Here is a 23571-nt window from a genome sequence, read left to right as displayed (position 1 = left end):
TTTTTAAATACGTGATTTCATAACACTTTTGCATCTGAAATCTTGTCTCTGGTCTGGCAACACCATGTTCAAGACTTTCATCAAAACATGGGGAGAAAACCAGTTCTTATTTATTTGTGTGATTTCATTATTAATCTTCCTATTATTGCTATCTCTATTATTACTATTGCTATTCTTATTACCACTAGTAATGCTGTTACTACTACTGCATCCACATCTGCATTTCTAAATGACCATCTGATGGGAATTCTAGTGAATAATATTTTTTTCCCCTTCGATAGGTAAATATTTACTTTCATAAGTAGCTACAAAACAGTTTTCCAAAGTGAATGAATGTACTCTTTACCCTCTCATCAGCAATATATGAGAATTCAAATTCCTCAACATTCTCATTGAAACTTGGTGTTATCCTTTTTCTTTATTTTACTCATTCCAGAAAATATTGAGTGGTTTCTTTTTTTTTCTTTTTTCTTTATTTTATTTTGTTTTTTAAATTTAAATCCAATTAATTAACATATAATGTAATATTGGTTTCAGAGGTAGAGGTCAGAGATTCATCAGTCTTATATAATACCCAGTGCTCATTACATCACGTGCCCTCCTCAGTGTCTATCACCCAGTTACACCGTACCCCCACCCCACTCCCCTTCAGCAACCCTCAGTTTGTTTCCTATGATTAAGAGTCTCTTATGGCTTGTCTCCCTCTCTGATAACATTTTATTGCTCAGCCCCTGAGTCTCAGGCTAGCTCTCTCTAGTGAGTCTATTTATTGTCTCTACTTCAGTGCAGTCCATAGGCCAGAAGCTTCATCACCTGGAAGCTTATTACAAATGCAACCCACGAATTCAAAACTCTGGGGTTGGGGGCCAGGAATATGTGTCTTAACAAGCTCACCCAAAGATTCTGATGCTCAAATTTGCAGAGGAAGTTGACCCAAATGCCAGGGAAGGAGGGATGGGAGAGAACTGAGGAGGAACACCTGGAGCCACCACCTGCAGACTTGACCTTGTCTGCTTCAGGGCAGGCTGCCAATGCCAAGGAGAAGAAAGCAAAGTCTGGGATAGGTTTGCAGGAAACAGAATTCCTTCCCGCCCCAGGATGTGGTTGCAGAGGCTCCTGCCTTCAGCTTCCAGCTTCCAGGAAGAGAGGCACCACCAGAACTTGCCCCAGCCATTGCTTGTCTCTTTTCCCTGTGAAATATTAAAAAGGACGAGACTCCTTATTTTTCATTAATGCAGGCAAGTCTGATGGAATCAGCTATGGTTTCTGAATTAGTATTTCTTAAGGTGTGAGGTTTATGCATTTCAGGGACTTGTTGATCCCCAGTCCCACCAAATCAAAGTCTCTGGGGGTTTCAGGAGGCTTTAAAAATCACTCCTATGCTGTGTCAAATTTGGGTACTGTTGTTTTATTTTTTTGGCCTCACTTGACGCTTAGTTTAGGATGAGGTTTCAGAATATATGCTCTCATCCATTTGTCTATCTTCCCTCCCCTCTTTCTTTCCTTCTGTAATAACATGTTCTCAGTAAAACAAGAAAATTTAAAACACACACACACACAAAGAAGAAAAAATTACCTGTACTTCCATCACCATTTTGATAAATACAGTTAGATAAAATAATGTGTATCAATGAAATAAAATTAGGATATAAAATGGTTACATAATATCCAAGAAAAGATACCACAATATATTTTTGTCACCTATTATTAAACATCTAGAAGCTTTTGTCTAGATTTTCTGCTTTATAAGTAATCATAAGCAACTTTGTAAAAAAACCCAAAACTTTGTACTCATTCCTGGCCAAATGACCTTCATGGTCAATTCTTGGAATTTCTGATTCAAAAATTGTCTTTCCTTAGAATGCTTGACACACATTGACAAACTGCACCTAGAGAAGAGAGTACCCGTTAAGAACCATATTAGGTTGGGGGCACCTGGGTGGCTCAGATGGTTGAGCGTCTGCCTTCAGCTCAGGTCATGATCCCAGGATCCTGGGATCGAGCCCCACATCGGGCTCCTGGCTCGGTGGGGAGTCTGCTTCTCCCTCTCCCTCTGCTTCTCCCACTGCTCACGCTCTCTCTCTCTATATATATCTCTGTGTCTCAAATGAATAAATAAAATCTTTAAAAAAAAAAAGAACCATATTAGGTTGCAAATTGGTAAAGCCATGTTAAAGGCAATTTCATAATCTAAATATGGAAAACTGAGTGTGTGTGTGTGTGTATATATACATATATGTATATATGCATATACATATATGTACATATATATATATATACTTTTAGACCTGGAAAGTCCACATCATGGTATACAACCTAAAGTGACTCTTTTTTTTTTTTTTAAGATTTTTTTATTTGGGAGCGAAAGAGAGTGTGCACCCACGAGTAGGGGGAGGGGTAGAGGGTTAGAGAGGGGAAGCAGACTCCCTGCTGAGGAGCCCAATATGGGGCTTGATCTCATGACCCTGAGATCATGACCTGAACCAAAACCAAGAGTTGGATGCTTAGTCAACTGAGCCACCCGGGTGCCCCTAGATGACTCTTGATTAAGGAAATATTCACAATAGTAAAAAGTTGGAAATAACCTAAATATCCATCAATGTAGGAACAAAGGGATAAATATAACACAGCAGTTAAGATATATGAACTAGAGGGGCACCTGGGTAGCTCATAAAAAAAAAACAAAAAAAAATATATGAACTAGATCTATATGTATCAACCTCAATCTATCTCAAAAAAGTAATGGCATAATGTTACATGCAAAAATCTTGGTCAAGGGGCATCTGGGTGGCTCAGTTGTTAAGCGTCTGCCTTCGGCTCAGGTCATGATCCCAGGGTCCTGGGATCGAGCCCCGCATCGGGCTCCCTGCTTGGCGGGAAGCCTGCTTCTCCCTCTCCCACTCCCCCTGCTTGTGTTCCCTCTCTCGCTGTGTCTCTCCCTGTCAAATAAATAAATAAAATCTTAAAAAAAAAAAAGTCTTGGTCAAAGCACACATACAGGATGGAATTATTTATGTAAAATTTTAAAATTATAAAGCACACATACAGGATGGAATTATTTATGTAAAAATTTAAAATTATTTGTTTTTTCCACCATGTTGACATTTGCACTGATGGTGCAAAATCAGTGGTGGGTAAACCTGTGGCAACTTAGCATGGATCGAGGCAGCAGCACCAGTCACGTGAACAGTCACTGTGCCTTTCACGGCATGCTCACTATAGTCTGACCAAAACCAAAAAAGCCAGTTTCATTCAACAGTGTCTTTAATGAATAATAAAAATGATTTTACTTAAATCTCAACACTAGAACACTTTAAAAAAATATTCTGAGTAACAAAATAGTATGATATAGCACTTCTGTTGCATATGAAAGTATGATGATTGAATTGTGAACTGAACTACCTGCTTTCTTCATAGAACATCATTTTTTTTTTTAAAAGAATGAGTAAGAGACAAATTATGGTTATTCAGACTTGGGTGTTTGGCCGACTTTTTCTCAAAAGTGAATGAAGAAACAACAGACAGTTTTTGTCAGTGATAAAATTTCAAGCTTTCAAATGAAAATTAGTATTTTGGTAAACTTGTATCCACCACAGAGGGCTTGACAATTTCCTAATATCTAAAGACTTTTCTGAGATAGGTGGAAATGTAGTAAATAGAATCTTGAATATTGTATGACAAAATGTATCTACATCTGGAAGATTTGCATTACTCATTGAACCAATTTTTTCTAAATGGTCAGTGCATGATGTTACAAGACCATGCCTGAGTAAAATATCCACTCAAATTGTAAGATAAATGAACAGATTTTAATGTAATGAAACACAGAAAGTTCAGTGATATGATTTTAGATTCCACATTACAACTACCTGTTTAGAAACTACCAGTTGAAGGGGTACCTGGGTGGCTCAGTTGGTTTGACTCAGGTCATGATCCCAGAGTCCTGGGGTCAAGCCCCACGTTGGGCTCCCTGCTCAGCTTCTCCCTCTCCCTCTGCCTGCTGCTTCCCCTGCTTGTTCTCTCTCACTCTCGCTCAAATAAATAAAATCTAAAAAAAAAAAAAAGAAAGAAAGAAAGAAACTATCACTTGTTGAATTTTGGTGTACTATCAAAGCAGAATTTTTGGTTATCAGAAAAGGCTATTAAGATACTCTTCCCTTTTCCAACTATATAGCTGTTTGAAGGTTGATTTTCTTCATATACTTCACCAAAAAGCATGGCACAACAGAATGAATTCAGAAGCAGGTATGAGAATCCAACTGTCTTCTTTCAGGCAAGACATTAAAGAGATTTGCAAAAATGTAAAACAATGTCACTCTTCTCAATAATTTCTTTTTCTTTAGAAAATGTAGTCAAAAGTATTACTTATGTTAACATATAGTTTATATTGCTATTTTAAATGAATTACAAATATTTTAAATGTTTATGTTTTAATTTCTAATGTAAATATAAACATTAACAGACATAAGTTCTTTGGGGTTCTCAATAATTTTTAAGAATGAACTCAATTTGAAAACTGCCAATGGAGGGAGAGGAAACAAAGAACTTCTGATATTATTTTCTACACTTTTCCCTACGTATATAGCTAAAGACAAAAGAGTAAAAAAGCCTACCAGCAGCATGGATATGCATGAGCCTATATCCTTACCAAACCTAGGAATTATCATTTAAGAAACAAACTTTGTGAATTTGAGAGTAAAAAGATGTTATGTCATGATTTTAATTTGTCCCTCTTTCATTATGTGAGTTTGAACAATTTTACTGTTGATGTTAATTTTTTTGTGGGTTGTCCTATTTGTATTCATTTATTTACTTGTTCTTTCAACATATATTTGTTGAGCATTTTATTTATACCATCTTACTTCTAGGTAGACCTGGCATATAGTCCTAGAAAGTCTATTGCAGGAGTTGGCACACTGTGGTCTGTGGGCCAACTTTGTCTCACTTTCTATTTTTGTAAATAAAGTTTTATTGGAATACAGTCATACCTATTTCTTTATGCATTGTCTATGGCTGCTTTTGTGCTACAGGGGCAGAGTTGAGTAATTGTAACAGAATTGTGGTCACAGCCCGCAAAGCCAGAAGTATTTACTATTTGTCCTTTACAGAAAAGGTTTGCTGGCCTTTGGTCTTGTGGATTCTATAGGAACACTGTTTCTTTCTTTCATATTTGTAAGACTGCTTTATATATTAAAAAAAACCAAAAAACAAAAAAACCCTTGGGACGCCTGGGTGGCTCAGTTGGTTAAGTGTCTGCCTTTGGCTCAGGTCATGATCTCCAGGGTCCTGGGATTGAGTCCCACATCGGGCTCCCTGCTTGGAGGGGAACCTGCTTCTCTCTCTCTCTGACAAATAAATAAATAAAATCTTTAAAAAAAAATCTTGTCTTACAGATATTTTCCCATCATGTTTATAGTCTTTTCATTTTGTTTGTGATTTTTCTTCATTGCATAGAGTATCACATTTTATGTTGAAACTTGATCAAATCTTTTAATATAATTGTTCTTAACCTTTTGGGAGCATTGATTTTTAAATAAGTTATTGGCTATTTTTGCTTTTCAATTTACTTCGCATGAATTTTTAAATTATTTTGTCACATTATTAAAAGAATCCCTTGGTGATTCTGATTTCAGATGCACTCAGTGGTTGGATTACATTGGGAGAATTTAATGCCAAAAATATTGATTCTTTTTGTTGAGAAGTACAGAATATTTCCCTGTTAAATATCATCTTCTTCCAAATTATTTTATATTTTTTTCAAGGTAATCTTATACATTTTTTGGTAGTCTTATCCACTTATTTTTATATTTATTCCTAGTTGCTATTGTGATGTGTGGGTTTTTTCTGCTTATTATTTAATTGATTAGGGCCAATAAGTACTTTATTTTTATGTATGTATTTTTGTAAGAAGTGTAGTGGAAAATTTTGTAATACTAAAATCTTGACCATTCTAATAGCTTTTTTTTTTTTCAGTTTGTTCTCTTAAATTTTCAGTATAGACAAGTGGTGGTTTTTTTACTTCCCCTTTCTAATAACCTTATCTAATTTTTTCCTTGTCAATAAATTTGTAATCCTCTTCTTGTTTCTCAATGAAAATACATACTGAATTTTACAAATGAAAAATTTAATCTTTGTTTCAAATAAAAAATCTTTATCATTTTAAGTAAATAGACTTCATGTTTCATTAAGAATTTTCATCAGCAGTGTATGTTAAATCAAGTTCTTTTTGAACATAGAATGATAAATTTTTTCTCATTTAACCATTAATAAGATGAATTATGACAATAGACTACTCTAATAGTAAAATTTCTTATGTCCTTAAGAACCAACTGTTTGGTAATGGTTTGTTATTGTTTTTATGTCTTGCTAGATTGAGTCTGCTCATATATTACTTGGGGTTTGTCAACCTATAAGGTTGATTTATAAGGTTTTGGTGTCATCTCTGTTGGGATTGCCCTGTGCTGTAAAAGGAATTGGAATAGTCACATCTTTGGTCTACTTCTATAATAGTTTACAGCTGTTAAGATTATAAATTTATACAAATTATAAGTCAAAAAAAGGGGTTCATAGAATGAAGATCATGAGAATCAGATATGGTACAAATTTCCTGCACTAAATAACCTAGAGGGTTATCATAATCACGCAGTTAAAAACAGCAATAACAATAATAGAGTCAGATGTAGATCTTAAATATCTTGTTAAATGGGGGCAATTGTGAGGTGCCTTTCACCCCTCCAAATAACTACTCATAGATAAAGGAATAAGGTTCTCCTGTAAGCACTGAATTAACACTTCTTCTAGGTCTATGAGAATAGCCATGGATTGAGACCAACTACAGAGCTTAATCCATGATATTAACACATCCGTAGAAAGAAAAGGTCAACCCTTGGTGTATGGCCACTTTAGATAAACTGAGCTCAGAGAAAACAAACTTTGGCAGCGGGAGCTAGGTGCTGTCGGCAGGGAGGAGACAGAGAATCCAAGAGTTCTAAACATCGAGTTACAAAAAATGTGTTCCACGGTGGTGGTACAGTCATTTCCTCAGGCCTCACCAGGCCCTAGAGAAATGTCCTTCAAGATTATGGCCCTTTGCTGATTCCACGTATACCATCAACTTTTGGCTTATGATTTCAGCAATCTCTGCTGATTGCAGAAAAGTTAGAGGAAGTGCCTAGATCTTCAGATCAAGAGCTTTTTTTTCCGCTAGGAAACATCACCCCTCTGTTTTCATGCAAGATTCATTCCCATGGGTATCTCCATGGGACAGGTATGTAATACGAGATCCACTAGCTGAAACTGCACTTCTTTCTTTCTGGTTTGAAATGCTATTAAATTAGTGTGGCATTTTTGGATGGGTAATTTCAAATACATTCTAATTTATAAAAGAATAATTTGCTAATCTCAGTACTTTGAACATTAGAAAAAAAAACATACAGCATACCTCACTGCTCATAACAACCTATCCATGTGGATCTGGACCCTCTAACTGGACAGTTGAGAACTCTTGGGCTGGATAATTCCAATGGCATTTCCATTCCGTGAATCTATCAACCATTCCATCTAGCTATGACTTTCTAACATGATATAGGAGGATTTCTTAAAAGGAGGTAGCATTTGGCGCCCATTCACTTTTCCCTGAGGTTATCGTTTGCCCATTAGCCAAAGGTATCAAAGGATCCTGAAAGAATTCTAATTCTCATTCTTGGTGAAATTTGCTACTGATGAACAACTATTCTATCCTTGGCTCTCATAAAGGAATTCATGGATAATAACATATCAAAAATATTTGACCCATATGCAAGTTATTTGTATCAGTAAGGCCCATCTCTAAAGCTATGAGTTTTCTACATGATTAAAATATGCCATCTTTAAAAAAATACAGAGAGAATGAAATCCTAAGAGGATAAAAATGAATACAATGAGTGCTAATCTGTCAAACTGAACTATATAAATTTGTTGATACTATTTTTTGCTGAGTGATAGATATATTTTGATCTATAGGACAGAAACATCAGATATTAGCAATTTTATCTAGCCCATCTTGACCATTAAAGGTTCATTGGCCTATTTTCTCTTATGGAGTAGAAATGTATCTATTAATTTACCAGTGACAAGAAAGTCAGATTGAAACAAATTGGTCTTATTTTTTTCTCAATTATTGAAACATAATGCTTCTGGGAAGGAAATGACATTTGTTTTATGATTTTCTGTTATTTGGCTTCTCTTTCTGCATCATGCTGAACGAAACAATATTGTACCATTCTGCTGTTGTGATCACACCAAATTTTGACATATGCTTAGTATTTGGCTCTAAGTGCCACTGTGTCACCGGGTTCACACTTGGCTCCAAACTTGAGTGTGTGTGTGAGCACGTGCGTGAGCATGTGTGTGAGATTGTGTGCAAACGCATTTGGATATTTGTTTCCTGATTAACAGAAACCCAAGCATATGTTTGAGACCAAGCATCCCTTTCCTTTTGACATATTTTCTGTGATTAGATTCATTAAGAAATTCAACAACATTAAAAATGAGAAGGGGTGTGTATCTGTGTATCTGTAAACATCAACTGTGGTTATGGCAAAGACCTTTATGTCAACTGAAATGTGTCTTTGGGAGCCATAATCCAACCTACAAGACACATTTTCATTTACTTTATAGCACAGTTCAAATCATTACAGAAGAAAAAAACCCTTCTCATAAAGATGGTGAAATAACACGGCTTATTTGAACATCAAACTATCCTCTATAAAAATGTCAGCCTAACTGGATTACTTCCATCAATGCTGCAAAAATAGAATCAGCAAATGAGATTTTGATGCTGGTGGTTGAAAAAAAAATTTTTTGGTATTTCATTCTTGTGGTTTATGAGGTTACTAAAACTCTCGATGTAATTATGGCTTGACACTTTCTATCATTATTTTATTTATAGTCTTCTAAAGGAAGTGGTGTAAATTGCATTCTTTAAAATATTGTCGAACATGTTTTAAGTGCCAAAATGTCATAGGGCATGAAATACAATTACTCAAAATATGAACAGGTTTCTAGCTACAAATTTAAGACCCATGAATACCAGAGGGATGAAGCCCCAACTATAGGTCAAATTAACACAGACAGGATACATTCTGTAAGAATTCAGGTTGGGTGACACAAAAGATATTTGGGTATCATTTTTAGTTGTTTCAAATCAAATATGGTAACAGAAATAAAATCATATTATTCTTAGAAATAAAAAATAATACAAATCTTTGGGATAATGACTTTCAGGAAGCAGTACCTTGTAGCAGTTAGGACTACAGGCTCTGGATTCATGCAGACCAACTCAGGATCTGGCTCTGTCATGTGTTACTGTTAGCTGTATAATCCTGGGCTGACTAACCTTTACCACTCAGTTCCCTTAGCTGTATAATGAGAATAATAAAAATATCTGGTATGTGTAAAAAATTAAATTAAATAATCCATGAAAGCACTTTGCATAGTACCTGACACATAGAAATGCTAGATAAATATTAGACTTTTTAGGAAGAGAATATCATGTATATTGAAATGAGATTCTGAATGGTAACAGAGAGGCAGTTGGGAAAATGTGGTCCTCATGCAGCTGCAACTGTAGGAATCAATTTAAAAAAAACCACACATGTTCCTGATTTCATTGATTAAAAAGCAATTCATGGAAACATCTGTAGACATTCTTGCATTCAAGGCTCAATTTGTTTGGCTTGTCCACTGCTATTCATTTAGGACTCAGTATGTTTAGCAGACCTTTGATGAGGTGAAGTAAATATCAGGTTCTAAAAGCTATTTTCTCTATGGGCTACTAAAGTTGATTGTGTTTTGATGAATGCACTGTGAATGGAAGAGCTTGAAATTGGATATCCATTCATCATCAGAATATAATACCAACATTGTTGAAAATTCCTATGGATCTCTTGGTAAGTCAGAAGGAAAATTTAGGCACCAGTGAGAAAGGAAAACCATTATATAAATGATATTAAGCTCCATGAAACTCCCTACTGGGAGAGTGTGACCTGGGAGTGGATGAGTATGATCCGAATTCAAAGACCAGAGGAAAAAGGAAAGAAATGTATCTTAATGCTGCAACTGAGTACATAAACCAAACTGGGCAACATTCACCTGCATCCATTATTATCTAGGCAGTTTAACAGGAACAATACAAATATTTTAAAAGCAGAATTAAGTCCAATCTTTGCAAGAAAAGGCAGAAGTTGAGGGTCATGTTTCCATGGATGTTACATTTTATACAACACATAAATCAGTATTAGGGAAATTGCTGCCAGGGATCCCTGTTAATACCCTTCTGCCCATAATATTAAAAGCAAGTAAAATTCCATTTCCATTTTAATGCTTATAAAAGTCTTCTCATTCCAAGGAAAAATTGCCTGATTCAACTATTATATTGACATAGTAGCAGACATATGATTATAATGACCCATCCCTCTAAGTGAATGATTAGAAAATAATTTCATGAGTGAATAAAATGTACTTAACTTTAAATATATGGTCAAAATTGCAAATTTGAAAACAAAAATGAAAGTTGCTTAAATACCTTTCAAAACTGCAGCTGTCCTATTCACTGTTCCAAAAAAAAAATTAGAATAAACAAGTCTTTGCCTCAGTGATCTACATTGGCTATAAAGGCAGCTCTGATTTACAGAGTACTCTTCATTTTGTGTTTCTGCAGTGAATTGGTGTAGGAATATAACACGGATGGGCCATCATCGGCAATGAGATGTGACCTTTGCTTGTCCAGGCTAAATGGTCCTGGGAGTGCTGAGTCGACAACATTCTCTGTTCTCATGTTCCTTTTGGCCATTGGCTGAGAGTGGTGGCAGGGGTTAGCAGTTCAGTCTGCTGCTGTGAAGCTGGGTTTTTCTTCTGTGAAGCTAATTGAAACTGCAACATTGGCCTCATTATCATCTTGTAAAACCCCTCTGAACTAACTAGCTCAGACAGCCATGGTTATATGCTAAAATCAAAGGCAAGACGATTCAAAGAATTATGGGCTTAGAGTTTGAGCCATTTTCTAAGTATCACAAAATACAAGATTAAAACTCAGGGCATAATTTCATTTACATATACCAATATGGTTATCAAATTGACAGCTTTTCAAATTTACCATCAACATAAGCTAAGTAGGGAGAGGTGAACCAAAAGAGATCTCTGAGATGTTTTATTTTGAACAAGGATAATGTCACTATTCTTCCTATGGTCATGTTTAAGTCACATGGCCAAGCAGAATGCCCTAGGGTTGATTTTTTTCAAGGCAATGACAGTGAATCATTGTGCAAATAATTGGTTTGCCTTAGGTTCAACCTGATTGTATTACTAAGATTATAAATAGTAATAATTATAAATAAAAGTTAAATAAATTTACTATGCTGCATGCTGTCTGACTACTTTGATCTAAATCAATAGTTCTCAATGGGGGCTATTCTGTTCCCAAAGGGACATTTGGCAATATTTGGAGACATTTTTGATTGTCACAACTGGGGTGGGAGGTAACTAGCGGGGAATGCTGCTAAACATCCTACAGTGAATAGGACACAACACAACATTATTTAACCCTAACTGTCAACAGTGCCAAGGTTGAAAAATCCTGATCTAAATAACCAAATCAGATTGAGGGATCTGGGATCTGGTCAGCTGGGTAGTAGCTGGTCATTATTGTGGCTGAAGTAGGAAAAAAAAAAAACAACTTAGCAAGCTAAAAGAGTATTTATCAAATAGTTTAACAGTTTCAAGGACATTTCTAAACACAATATATCATCTGGCAATGAGTTTGGGGAGACAATAAAATCAGGAGAAGGGAAAATGTGAACATTATATATAGAGAGAGTACTCCATTATAATGAGTCAAAAAAAGACATGCTAATTAATAGCAATAAAAACTGATATAAATTATTGGTGGGATAATCCATATGCTAGCCAGGTTGCTCTTATAACACGCAATCACAGCATTGTATTTAAACAAAAGGTTTCTCTGATTAGAGACAAATGATAACTTCATGCCCTGATTTACCTGTATATTAAAATATATCTTAAAATTTCAATATAAATCTCTCATATTGGCCAAAAATAGATTAATGGAATAGAATAAATGTCCTCCAAACAAACCCCAGTTTATATGAGAACCTTAGAAAAATGATAAAGGAACCATCACAAATCAATACTTAAAGAGATGGGATTATTCAATAAGAGTGCTTTTGAGATAATCATTTAATTCTTTAGGAGTTTGGAAAAACATAGTTATGATCTCAACCTCTCTCCACATAGCAAAATAAAAATATGGATGGGTTAAAGAGTTACCAAAAAAGAAAAAAAAAAGCAAAATTAGATATAGTTATAATAGATATCTGCCCTCTGAATGTGGGAAAATTTTCTTAAATCCTCCTACCTTGGCAGTAGAAACCTCAATACAATGTCCCAATGTCAAAGAATTTTACACTTCTGTATGTCAAAATCCCCAGTTCTCAAACTTAGCAAAATACAAAAGCAAACCACGGACTCAGAAAAACATTCACAACACAAATTTTAAAGTGTCTGTATTTTCAACTATATAGAGTTCATATAAAAATCATTTTTTTTTAAAAAAAGCACTACCCAATTAGGCAGAGGACACAAGAGAAAGAAATATATTTTGAATAAAACATATAGGAAATCAGGAGCGCCTGGGTGGCTCAGTCATTAAGCATCTGCCTTTGGCTCAGATCATGAACCCAGGGTCCTGGGATAGAGCCCCACATCGAGCTCCCTACTTGGCGGGAAGCCTGCTTCTCCCTCTCCCACTCCCCCTGCTTGTGTTCCCTCTCTCACTCTGTCTCTCTCTGTCAAATAAATAAAATCTTTAAAAAAATATAAGGAATCATCTCATTTCATTATTAATATAAATTAAAATACCAATTTTCTACTTATGAATTTACCCCCAAAACTTTTACTTTAAATAGGAAAGAGCAGTTAAAGAGGTTTTCTTACTTATAGGTAGAATGTAAGTTGGTACTAAGCTTCTGGAAAATATGCAAAGGAATTCATATTTATAGCTTTTGGCTCACTGAACTCATTTGTGGGGGGAATCCCAAAATATAAGAAAAAAAAACAGCCTTACACACTACGATGTTTACTGCAGTCTTATTTTAAATAAGAAATTTCTTCTGACTGTTTTATTTAATATTCAGTAGTTGAAATGTGTTCAATAATTAACTGTGATGGATCCATTCATGTGGCAAACATTTTGTGACCATTTGAAATTATATTTACAAAAGAATTTTAATAAAAATGGGATCATGCTTGTGTTATAATATGAGGTTAAAAAGTTGCTTATGGTAGGTGTAGGTGGCCCCCCGAAAGATATGTCCATGTCCTAATCTGCAGAACTCGTGAATATTATCTTATATGACAAATGAGTGAATATTACTTTATATGGCAAACACTATGCTTAAGTGAAGAATCTTGAGAGGAGGAGCTTATCTTGGATTATGCAGGTGGGTCCTAAATATAGTCACATGTTTCCCTGTAAGAAGCAGCAGAGGGAGTTTAGACACAGACATTCAGAAGAGAAGGTGATATGAAGACAGAGACAGAAATTGGAATGACGTAGCCTCCAGCCAAGGAATGCTGGCAATTACCAGAAACTGGAAGAAGCCAAGAATAGAATCTTTGTGAGAGCACCTGAAAGGAACAACGCTCTGCTGACACCTTGATTTTGGACTTCTAGTCCCCAGAAATGAGAGAGGATAAATTTCTGCTGTTATAACCCATCAAGTTTACAGTAACTTGTTTTAGCAACCACAGGAAACTTATATAGTAGGTTTATGTTTAATCTTTTAAGAAACTACCTAACAGTTTTCTGAAGTGGTTGTAACCATTTATATTCCCACCAGCAGAGTATGAGAGACTGTTTTTCCACATGCTCACCAGTACTTGGTATAGTCAGTCTTGCCATCTTAGCCATTCTGATAGGAGTGTAGTGGTATTTCACTCTGGTTTCCATTTGCATTTCTCTAATGACTAATAATGTGGAGCCTCTTTTCATGTGCTTATTTGCCATTTATATATCTTCTTTGGTAAAGTGTGTGTTCAAATCTTTTGCCTGTTTTTATTTTGTGTTGCCTCTTTTCTGATTATTGAGTTTTGAGTGTTCTTTATGTATTTTGAATACACCTGTCATATGATCCAGCCATTCCACTCCTAGGTGTTTACCCAAGAAAAAATGAAGGCGTAAATCCATACAAAGATTTGTACACTAATGCACATAGATGTTTTATTTGTGGATGCCCCAAACTGGAAATAATCTAAATATTCATCAACAGGTGAATGGATAAAATATATTGTGGTATCCATACAATGGAATACTACTTGGCCATAAATATTAATAAATTATTAGTACATGAAATCACAAATGATTATGCTAAGTGATAGAAGCCAGACAACAAACATAATACATAATGTATGAATCCACAGTTCTAGAAGAGGCAAACTAACCTATAGTGATAGAAAGCAGATCCATGTTTGTCTAGGGATGTGGGCACTGGGGAGAATGGATAACAAAGGGAAAAGAGAAACCTTTGGGGGTGATGATAAGTTCATCATCTTGACTATGATGAAAATTTCCAGGTATATACATATGTCAAAATTTATCAAACTGTATACTTTAAATATGTACAGATCATTGCATGTCAATTATAACTCAATAAATCTGTTTAAAGAAGTTGTTCAATCTCACTATGCCTCAGTTTCCTCTTCTGTAAAAGGGGATTATAGATTCTACCCCATAGGGTTGTTTGGACAATTAAATTTGAGTAAAGTTTGCAAATCACTCTGTTCAGAGTCTCACACACAATAAGTACTTAAAATGCTAGCAATATTTTTGTAAAAATGGTACATAAACCTTTCATACTGAGATCCCAATATACTAAAAATATGCTTAGAAAAAAGAGAAATATTCCAAGATTATAAAGGCTATTTGATTTAAATTACAGAATTGGGGGAAAAGGAATTAGGGGGTGATTTTTTTCTCTGTTTCCTTTATATTCTAGATTTTCTACAATGAGTACTTAATGTTCTTATCCAGTAAAAAAGTTTAAGAAATAATAATAATCCCATGACAACACAAAACTCAGCTGAACAAATCAAGTGGCACAAAGCATATCTGTTTCTTGCCTTTGCTTCCTTTGACACCCTGGCATCTCTGTAAACTTCCGAAGGGTGAGTCCAACTTGGAGAGAGCCATAGCAGCATGTAACTTCTGGGATGATGGAACAAACCTGGCTATGCTCAGCTGCAAGGGTAAGACTCTAGTTGGTTCTAATTTGGATTCTAGTACTAAATTAAGAAAGCCATAGCTGCAAGAGTCAAAAAAGAGGTGGGACAAAGAAGAGGAGTAGGAAGACTTCTAGCAGCAACCCTGCCAGGATGCAGCTGGGGGTACTTGTCTCATCTGGATGCTTCAGAGGAAAGTCACCCTTTATAGATGGAAAGCACCACCCTGAACTACCACCACCGCAGTTCTTGTCCATCATCTCTTGTTTGGATGACTTGGGTTGCATCTTAACTTCTCTTCCTCTTTCCAACCACATTCCTCTCCATTCTATAGTCAGTGTGTGTACACACAGAATGCATGCATTTGTCTCTGGCCCCTTCAGTGACTCTCCATAACCCTTTTAAGATAAGGTGCTCCCTGATTCTCCACATGGCCCATGTGGCCCTGGATAATTGGCTTCCTCCCTCTCCAGCCTCATCTTGTGCCACTCTTTCTCCCTCTCTGCCTCTATGCTCCTGTCCCACTAGGTTTCTCAGGTCCTCCAAGTTCCTTTGGTCCTTCCTATCTCAGTACTATCATATCATCCTTAATTCTTACCATTAAATCTTCCCTCCCTATTGCTTCTTATTTACCAATTTCCTTTTCATTAAAGGTTCAGCTAAACAAGGAAGTCTGACATCTCATTGCTATACTCTTCCATAATAGTTTTTGTTAAAATTCAGTTAATCAGTCAATGGGTCTTCCTAGCTGATGAGCAATCTGAGAACAGAACCATGTTGTTCAAAACAGTATCCTCTAAACATAGAGTTGCAGGCATTTGCTACTGATGATTAAAAAGGTGCTATTCCAGATTCTCTGACAAAAGTATCATGGTAGAGGAGAAAGAATATCAAATCACTAGGACACTCGCTTGCCTGTGTTAGCCTTGGGCAAGTCATTTCCTTCTGGTTTTGAAATAAATATTTATAAAACTGGCCTAAATTAACCCATAGGTCTTCTCTAGATCTAAATGTAATTGGGTGAGATTGAGGTCATGTCCTGATGAGTTAAAATGACTTCTTGAGCAAATTAGTGCCCCCTAGTGTTCTGAGTTCAACCAGCAAATAATAATTTAATGGTATAGAAAACTAGAGCAGTATCAACAACAATTTGTCACTCTTCGCTTAGAAGCTAAAATGTCAAATGGTAGGCTTCAGTTATTAGCTATTCATAAAGTTTTGTTCCACCTACAAATACCCTAACCCTTGGCTTTTATCATTCTTTTGCAGACAATAACCAATAGGAAACCCCAAAGAATGGGTAGTTTTAGTTTTGGTCACTTTTGAATTGACTATGCACACTCACTCAGCAGAGTGCACTGGAAAGAAAGGGTATAGAAAAGGGATGTTTGGAGTCATCTCTGGACCAACCCAAGGACAAAAAACATATTACCAGCTATTTTTTAAATCTCTGTTTCACACTTGCCTTGGACCCCTATGGTGTATTTGCATTTTAAGATACATCTCAAATGGTAGGAAGTAGTATTGCACTTGTATAAGCAGATGGAAACACTGAATTCCAACTCTACCTTTATAACAATGGCATTGGTGCTAAGAAGGAATTCAAGGAAGATACTGCATAAATGAAGCAACCATGAAAATGCATTTTTATTAAGAGAAAAACCAATGTTTCCAGAAACAAAAGCTGACTGTTGCCTGCCAGTCCTTTATCTTGATTCAGGGGACAGTAAATAATCACTCCCAGTGCAAGTATGTCAAGTTTACTTTGAGTAAGTCAATCCAACAGGAAGCCCAAAGTTAATGGTGAGAACTTATTTGCTATCCTTCTTCTTCTATGTCTCCAGACATGCTAAAAGAACAGCATGTATCTGTATCTTAGAAGCTCTACAACACAAGCAAAGAAAATAGACTTGAATAATCATGTGATAACTCAGACCAGATAATTCAGAAAAAATTAAACAAATAAAAACTTTTTCTTGACCATCTAGACAAAGCCACATTCCATGATGTCAAGAAACAAACAAATCCACAAACAAAAAATGTTGCTTCAGGGTATGTATGCTTCGATGTTCCTAGAGAATTCAGTTTTGAATACTATCTTTGAGAATACCTAATCATATCACAGCCATATAAACTCTGATACTAAATTATTTGTTGGGGGCAAATATGGAATAGTCAGCCCTTCAGCTGTATTCTGGGTGTGGATGCATTAAATTAGAAGGAAAATAAATAAAAACAAAGATTTCCATGAGTATTATATATCATCAGTGACACTTAGAAATGGTATCAATTTTGGTAGAAAGAGTGATTTGCTCCATAGCTATGTTAGCCAACAAGCATGTCTAAAGTGAATTGGCATCTGTGGAAAACCATACCTAAAAGGCTTGAATAAATATGTTCAAGAACAAAGTATTTTCTATGGTATTATGGAGGGAAAATTCTCCATAGGTCTTTCAAGTTTCTACATGTCTTGTAAGCAGAGACACTGACTACCTTTGTTCCAGACTAGCTTCTCAAGGACGTTAGCACAGTGAATAGACGTGGAGGGCAGAGATAATCTCTTGTCGCATCAAAGGCCAGGCATGTTTACAGCCCATTAGAAAAATTTGGGTCCCCTAAATTCAGGATTCCTCAGTAATGCAACTCACTGCCTGTTCAGGTGTCACCCAGACCTCTACATCACCTTGTGGGAATTAGGACTCAGGGAACAGGCACCAAAAAATGTTGATCTTCTGGCTACTGTTAGTGCAGTGAATAACAAACTCTACTTTATCTCTGACCCAAGAGTGTCATGTTTTCTGCCCTCATTCATTCACTGTGACAGGCTTTTAGCCTGCAGTAGGGGAAAAATCTCAGATCCTTACAGTTCTTGTCAGGCAAGAGTGTCATAAGCATGAGATTTTGATTCTGAAGGACTGACTCTGAAGTTCACTTAGTGCTCTTTAACCAAGTTAACTGTTTCTGCCTAATTTCAGATAAATATTTGTCTCTCAGAGGAAAAGGTCTAGTTCCTAGTACTGTAGAAGCTATTTTGTTACTGGTACCATTACTGGTGCAAATTTTTAAGGAATCAAATGAAACATGTAATTGAAAGAGAAAAAAAAAATCAGTCCAAGAAATCCAAACTACAAGGTATTAAGTATATTAAGTATGAATTCTTTTTTTTAAAATTTTTTAAAAAGATTTTTATTTATTTATTGAGATAGATAATGATAGAGAGAGAGCATGAGAGGGGGGAGAGTCAGAGGGAGAAGCAGACTCCCCGCTGAGCAGGGAGCCCGATGCGGGACTCGATCCCGTGACTCCAGGATCATGACCCAAGCCGAAGGCAGTCACTTAAACAACTGAGCCACCCATGAGCCCTTAAGTATTAATTCTTATACCACAAAATAAATATTTGTTTCCAATTAAGGGACTCCAGAAGTCCAGAACAATGGGAGTAGAATTATAAAATTCAAACATTTTTCAGGTATCTTGTGCCTTTGCTATGGAAATGCCAAATGGGCAAGATGGATTTTTAATATTCTCCTACCTAACTTAGTAGTAAGACAGTTGATACCTAAAATTTTAGTTTCTGAATCAATAATCTGGAATCATGTTCCAACAAGTATAAATATGTATTCATAGTGGTCATGGAATGGAATATTTGAAATCAAAATTGTTTCAGAAAAATTTGTTACATAATGTAATTTTACTGGGTATTCAAGCACACCATTGTAAAATTCCAGGTCGATTACTTTGAGGTGCATAAAAATACATTAATGATACCGCCTTATATAAACATATTTTTTTCCAAGTGCTTTCAGAGAGATTTTAGGATCTGCAAGGAGTAGATACATCAAAGGAGTCAAAGTTATAAGTTTAGAAGAGACGAGATACGCAAACCCAGAGAGGTCAGAGTCAACTATCTGGAAGTCACAGAAAGTAGATTAGGGAGCCAACAGAAGCTTTCCCAGAGTGACATGTGTAAATGGACTGCTGATGAGATGAAGAAGGCTTCAAGGCCTCTGGGTCTCCCACATTTTACTGGGAGCTGCCTTTTGGGAACTGTACTTACCTGTAGGAGGAAGCGCTAATGAACAGTGAAAAGGATTAACAGAAGGAGAACAAGAACAAGAATCTGTTAGCTTTACTTGGGGCTGTCCAATGTATCAAGTGTTCTGTTTATCATATACTAACCCAGGTGTTTAATGGGTGCTTCTTTAGCCTCACAGGACTCCCCCTTCACAACAGCCTGATGCTTTGCTCTAATTCTACAACCTATTAACTCCATCTGACCACAAGGGACCCAGCCAGGCATAAAGTGGAGTTTTTCAATTCTGATACTGACACCACTTGCATCAGTCACTGGGTTATTTAAAATGCAGGTTCCTGGGCCCCACTCCAGACCTACTGAATCGATCTTTTTAGGCGAGCCCAGGAATCTGCATTCTAATAAGCCTCCCAATGGAATTGGATAATGGAATGAATTTTGAGATTCAGTGGGCTAGACAGAGTTTATTTCTATAGAGAAGTTTACATTGCACACTACTTTGCCCTGAATTTAATGTTTTTAAACACGGGCTCAATTTGACCCACAATTCCTTTTAAATAAGAAAGAAGATAACAGTTCTTTTGCCTCAGAAAGAAAAAGTAGTTTCATGAGCTTATAGGGCACTTCTAAAATCTACTTTTACTTATGCATATTTATCCTTCATTGATTGATTCATTTTGTAAGCCAAGCACACATACATATCTGATTGGATGCTCCCTAAAATTGAAGTGGCATATTAATAAAGTACATTTTCTATAGCTGTTTAAGAATGAATTCATTAAATATGTATCATTGTGTGTTTATGCAAGTAGGCTTGAGAGAACACACTGATTATGTAAAATAAATAAGAAAGGACAGAATGTCAATGTCATGATGCATTATCCCTGTCTGGCCTCTAATTTTGGAACTCCAGGAAAAATACATAAGTTTTTTAACTTCTTGACTTTAAAAGATGATTGAAGATGAGGAGCTTATGGGAAGGTTTCCCATTAAGGAAGGTTTCCTATGTTGGGTTCAGTTTGCAAAGTATGTCACCAGGAATTTAGCCATTTCCTCCTCTGAAGCAAAGATTTCTCCCTTCCTCTCCATTAGTCTGCCATAATTAAACTAAAATCCTTAAGTCCTGGCTGGCAAACTCACCAAGGATGAATTTTCTATTGTCTGCATAAATGGATGAACAATAGGGATGGAAATTCACCTACTTGCTCTTATTTAACCATCTGCTGTTTAGAGTCTACCTAAGGAAAGCACTTTATCCTTTGCCTGGCATGTCTTCCCCACTTGGAACCTATCGGGAAAACTTGAATTCATCCTTCAAAACCAAACTCATATGTCTTCTCATCAGTAAAATTCCCTCACGCCCTGTTTCTAGAGACAGAGTGAGTTGGCACTTTATATTTCTATGGCATCTAGATCAGGTGCAGAAGCTTGTGAACAACCATAGGGCAAGGACCATAGGCTGATTCATTAGAATAGTCTCAAACTTAAAGTATTTTTGTTGAATATTTAATTAATTAAGGTATAGTTTGGGATTGTCTGACTTCAGGAGAACAAAAAAATGGCTCCCTCCTCAGGGAGAATCTCTGGACTTCAAGCTAATTCTGGAAGCTAGTGATGCTATTTGTAGAACCCTTTTGTCTTTCTGATAAGGCTTTCCTCATGTGTGAGAAACTGAGTATCAGTGAAATTAACACATGCCCTCACAGGAAAATGATTCCACATTAAAATAACAATATTGATTGTCTATACATCAAAAGAGAAAGTCATTTTTAACCTTGGCCCCTCTCCAATGGATGCCATTGAGTGCTTATTACATACCAGCACCTCATATTTGTTGTCCTTGTTAACTCTTACCACCACCTACCTGTGCCCCTGGTTGTGTTGATTCTATCATTATCCAGTCTCACAAATGAGGAAACAGGGATCTAGAGGAATTAAGTAAGTTACCCAGAATCGCAGGACTAGCTAAGTGGTAGATTCAGACTCAAATTGAGGTTGCCTGGCCCAAGACTGCGTCCTTTCAGAAATACTGTCCTGCTCTTATGTAACTGCCCGCTCAAATTGGAATACTTTCTCTAATGGCCTTCTGAGTATTTGTCCAATACCTTCCCTTTTCTTCCCTGCTCTCACCCATGTCAATTTGCTGTTGTCTAATTATCTCTTAGAAGTTGGCCATTCTTTTCTTTTTTAAAGATTTTATTTGTTTGAGAGAGAGAGAGAGCACAGTGGGGCAGAGGGGCAAAGCAGAGGGACAGAGGGAAGGAGGGGGAGAAGCAAAGCAGGATCCCCATTGAGCAGGAAGCCCGACACGGGGCTTGATCCCACGACTCTGGGATCATGACCTTAGCCGAAGGCATTTGCTTAAACAACCGAGCCTTCCAGGTGCCCCAGAAGTTGGTCATTCTTAAAATAGATTCCACCCTTCAATCTTTGTTGTAGTCTTCTGCAATCCTGTTCCCCCTCCATGGTTTACACATTGATATGTACACACACACACGCACACACACACACACACACATCAAAGACATGGGAATGTCTTATTTCTGTGACCTCATCCAACATTATTGGCTTGAGTAAGCTACAATATGAGACTTTAAAAAAAAAGACTTTTTATTTGTCCTTAAGTTTTATTTAGATCCCCCACAACTATTACTAAAAAATTTACTTAATCAAGCTGTATATTTATAACCCATTACTGAATTCTAGCACCATTTGCAAAGTGACTTCTTGAGATTATGATGTGCTAGATGAAAATATTGCCAGTTTTAAAGATGTAATTTTTCATGCCCAATCTTATCAGGCAATGATTCTGCCAACTTCAACACACACACATACACACACACACCAATCACTGAAGACACTGAAAATGCAGATTTCTGGGTTTTAGCCATCCAAAGATTTTGATGAACTTAGTCTTGAATGCGGCCCAGAAAATTGTACTTTAACCAAGCTAGCTAGGTGATTCTGATGCAAGTACTTTGTGATCCACATTTTGAAAGAACAAGAGAAAATCCATGTTTTTCACTTATATAAGACAATACCCTAAATTTTCTAGAATCTTCTTAGTCAACTTCTGGGACTACACTTTTCTCAGTTAAAACAAAGTTAACACTGACAGAAATGGCTGTTCAGTCACTTATTTCCATATTTCTGCAAAGTCTGTGCTGAACTAGGGATGGCAAACATCTAATAGATGGGATACGAGCCACATCTATCATCCTCCATACAACCACTGCCCATGACAGACATCATTTATCAATCATGGCATTCTTGTTGGCTGAGCCTGGACCCATGACTGTGAAACCACTCCCAATCAATTCTAGAGCAATAGCTCTAGACCAAATGGCTCATGGCCATCAGGTCCTGGCCCAAAGATCATTGAAACAGAAAGAAAGCAAAAGAGTTAAATCATGATTGAGAAAGACTAGTGAATTTTGAGCTTCACCCTTCTCCCTCCTCAGCAAGTGTCCTGCACCACCTCTCCCAGCTTGCTGGCATGCTCACTGCTATCGCAGGCAAGCAACCCTGGCTACTGGAGGCAGACAGAGCCAAAGGCCCACAAATAGGGTGAGGAAGCCAGCCCACTCAAGGAAATGTCAGTGTACTGGGATAGAAGGTTCTTCCTCTCTTCTCTTTCCTTTCCTTCCTCTCGCTTAAGGACCTCCCTCTAAATGGAAAGCCAATAGGGCTTCCTACTTAAGGCTCTAGTTATGTTGAACCTTTTTACCAAAACTGTAGGATCATCCTCTTTCAATTAATAGTTGACACTCAGAGAAGTCAAATGACTTACCCAATGTTATTTAAAGTCAAAAGTAGAAATCAGGTCTCTGGACTCCTAGTTTACTGCTACTCATAAATTTAAGAACCTCGATGCAATTGGCTTATAAAATAGCGCTGCAGAGTCAGGCCTTCGTCTTGTAATTCTGATATCACTCTTGATCATATTAACATATCATAGTTTCTATCTTTGAGAACCTTTCATTAGGCCAGCCTCAACTAGGGATAAGTTAATATGTTTTGCAGATGGCAACTCCGTCTTATTGTAAACTACACACCTTTAATCACAGTTTAATCTATATTCTGCAGAAGTATAAAAATCACCCCATAAAAACACACCCATGCAACCTCTTCAACCTCAGCTGCAGCAACTTCTTCCTAGAAACATCGCCAAAGGCAAGGGAAGCAAGGGCAAAAATGAACTATTGGGACTTCATCAAGATAAAAAGCTTTTGCACAGCAAAAGAAACAGTCAACAAAACCAAAAG

General features: G+C 36.6%; 1 protein-coding gene across 17 annotated transcripts in view; it reads right to left on the bottom strand.

Moving 5' to 3' along the window:
* Nucleotides 1-23571, bottom strand: part of THRB (thyroid hormone receptor beta) — a 378575-nt gene that overhangs the window by 260276 nt on the left and 94728 nt on the right. For 3 of the 17 annotated variants that reach the window (XM_081825655.1, XM_081825690.1, XM_081825750.1), the window contains exon 2: nucleotides 3900-4048. The exons of the other annotated variants lie outside the window; for them this stretch is intronic. The gene's annotated coding sequence lies outside the window, so the exon portion shown is untranslated. The remainder of the gene's footprint in view (nucleotides 1-3899; nucleotides 4049-23571) is intronic. 17 annotated transcript variants of the gene reach the window in all.

Source organism: Leptonychotes weddellii, chromosome 1, assembly GCF_054177405.1.
Source record: "Leptonychotes weddellii isolate Sample4059 chromosome 1, ASM5417740v2, whole genome shotgun sequence".
Classification (NCBI taxonomy): Eukaryota; Metazoa; Chordata; class Mammalia; order Carnivora; family Phocidae; genus Leptonychotes; species Leptonychotes weddellii.
Note: the sequence above shows the minus strand (reverse complement) of the source record. Positions and strands in the feature narration are given on the sequence as shown.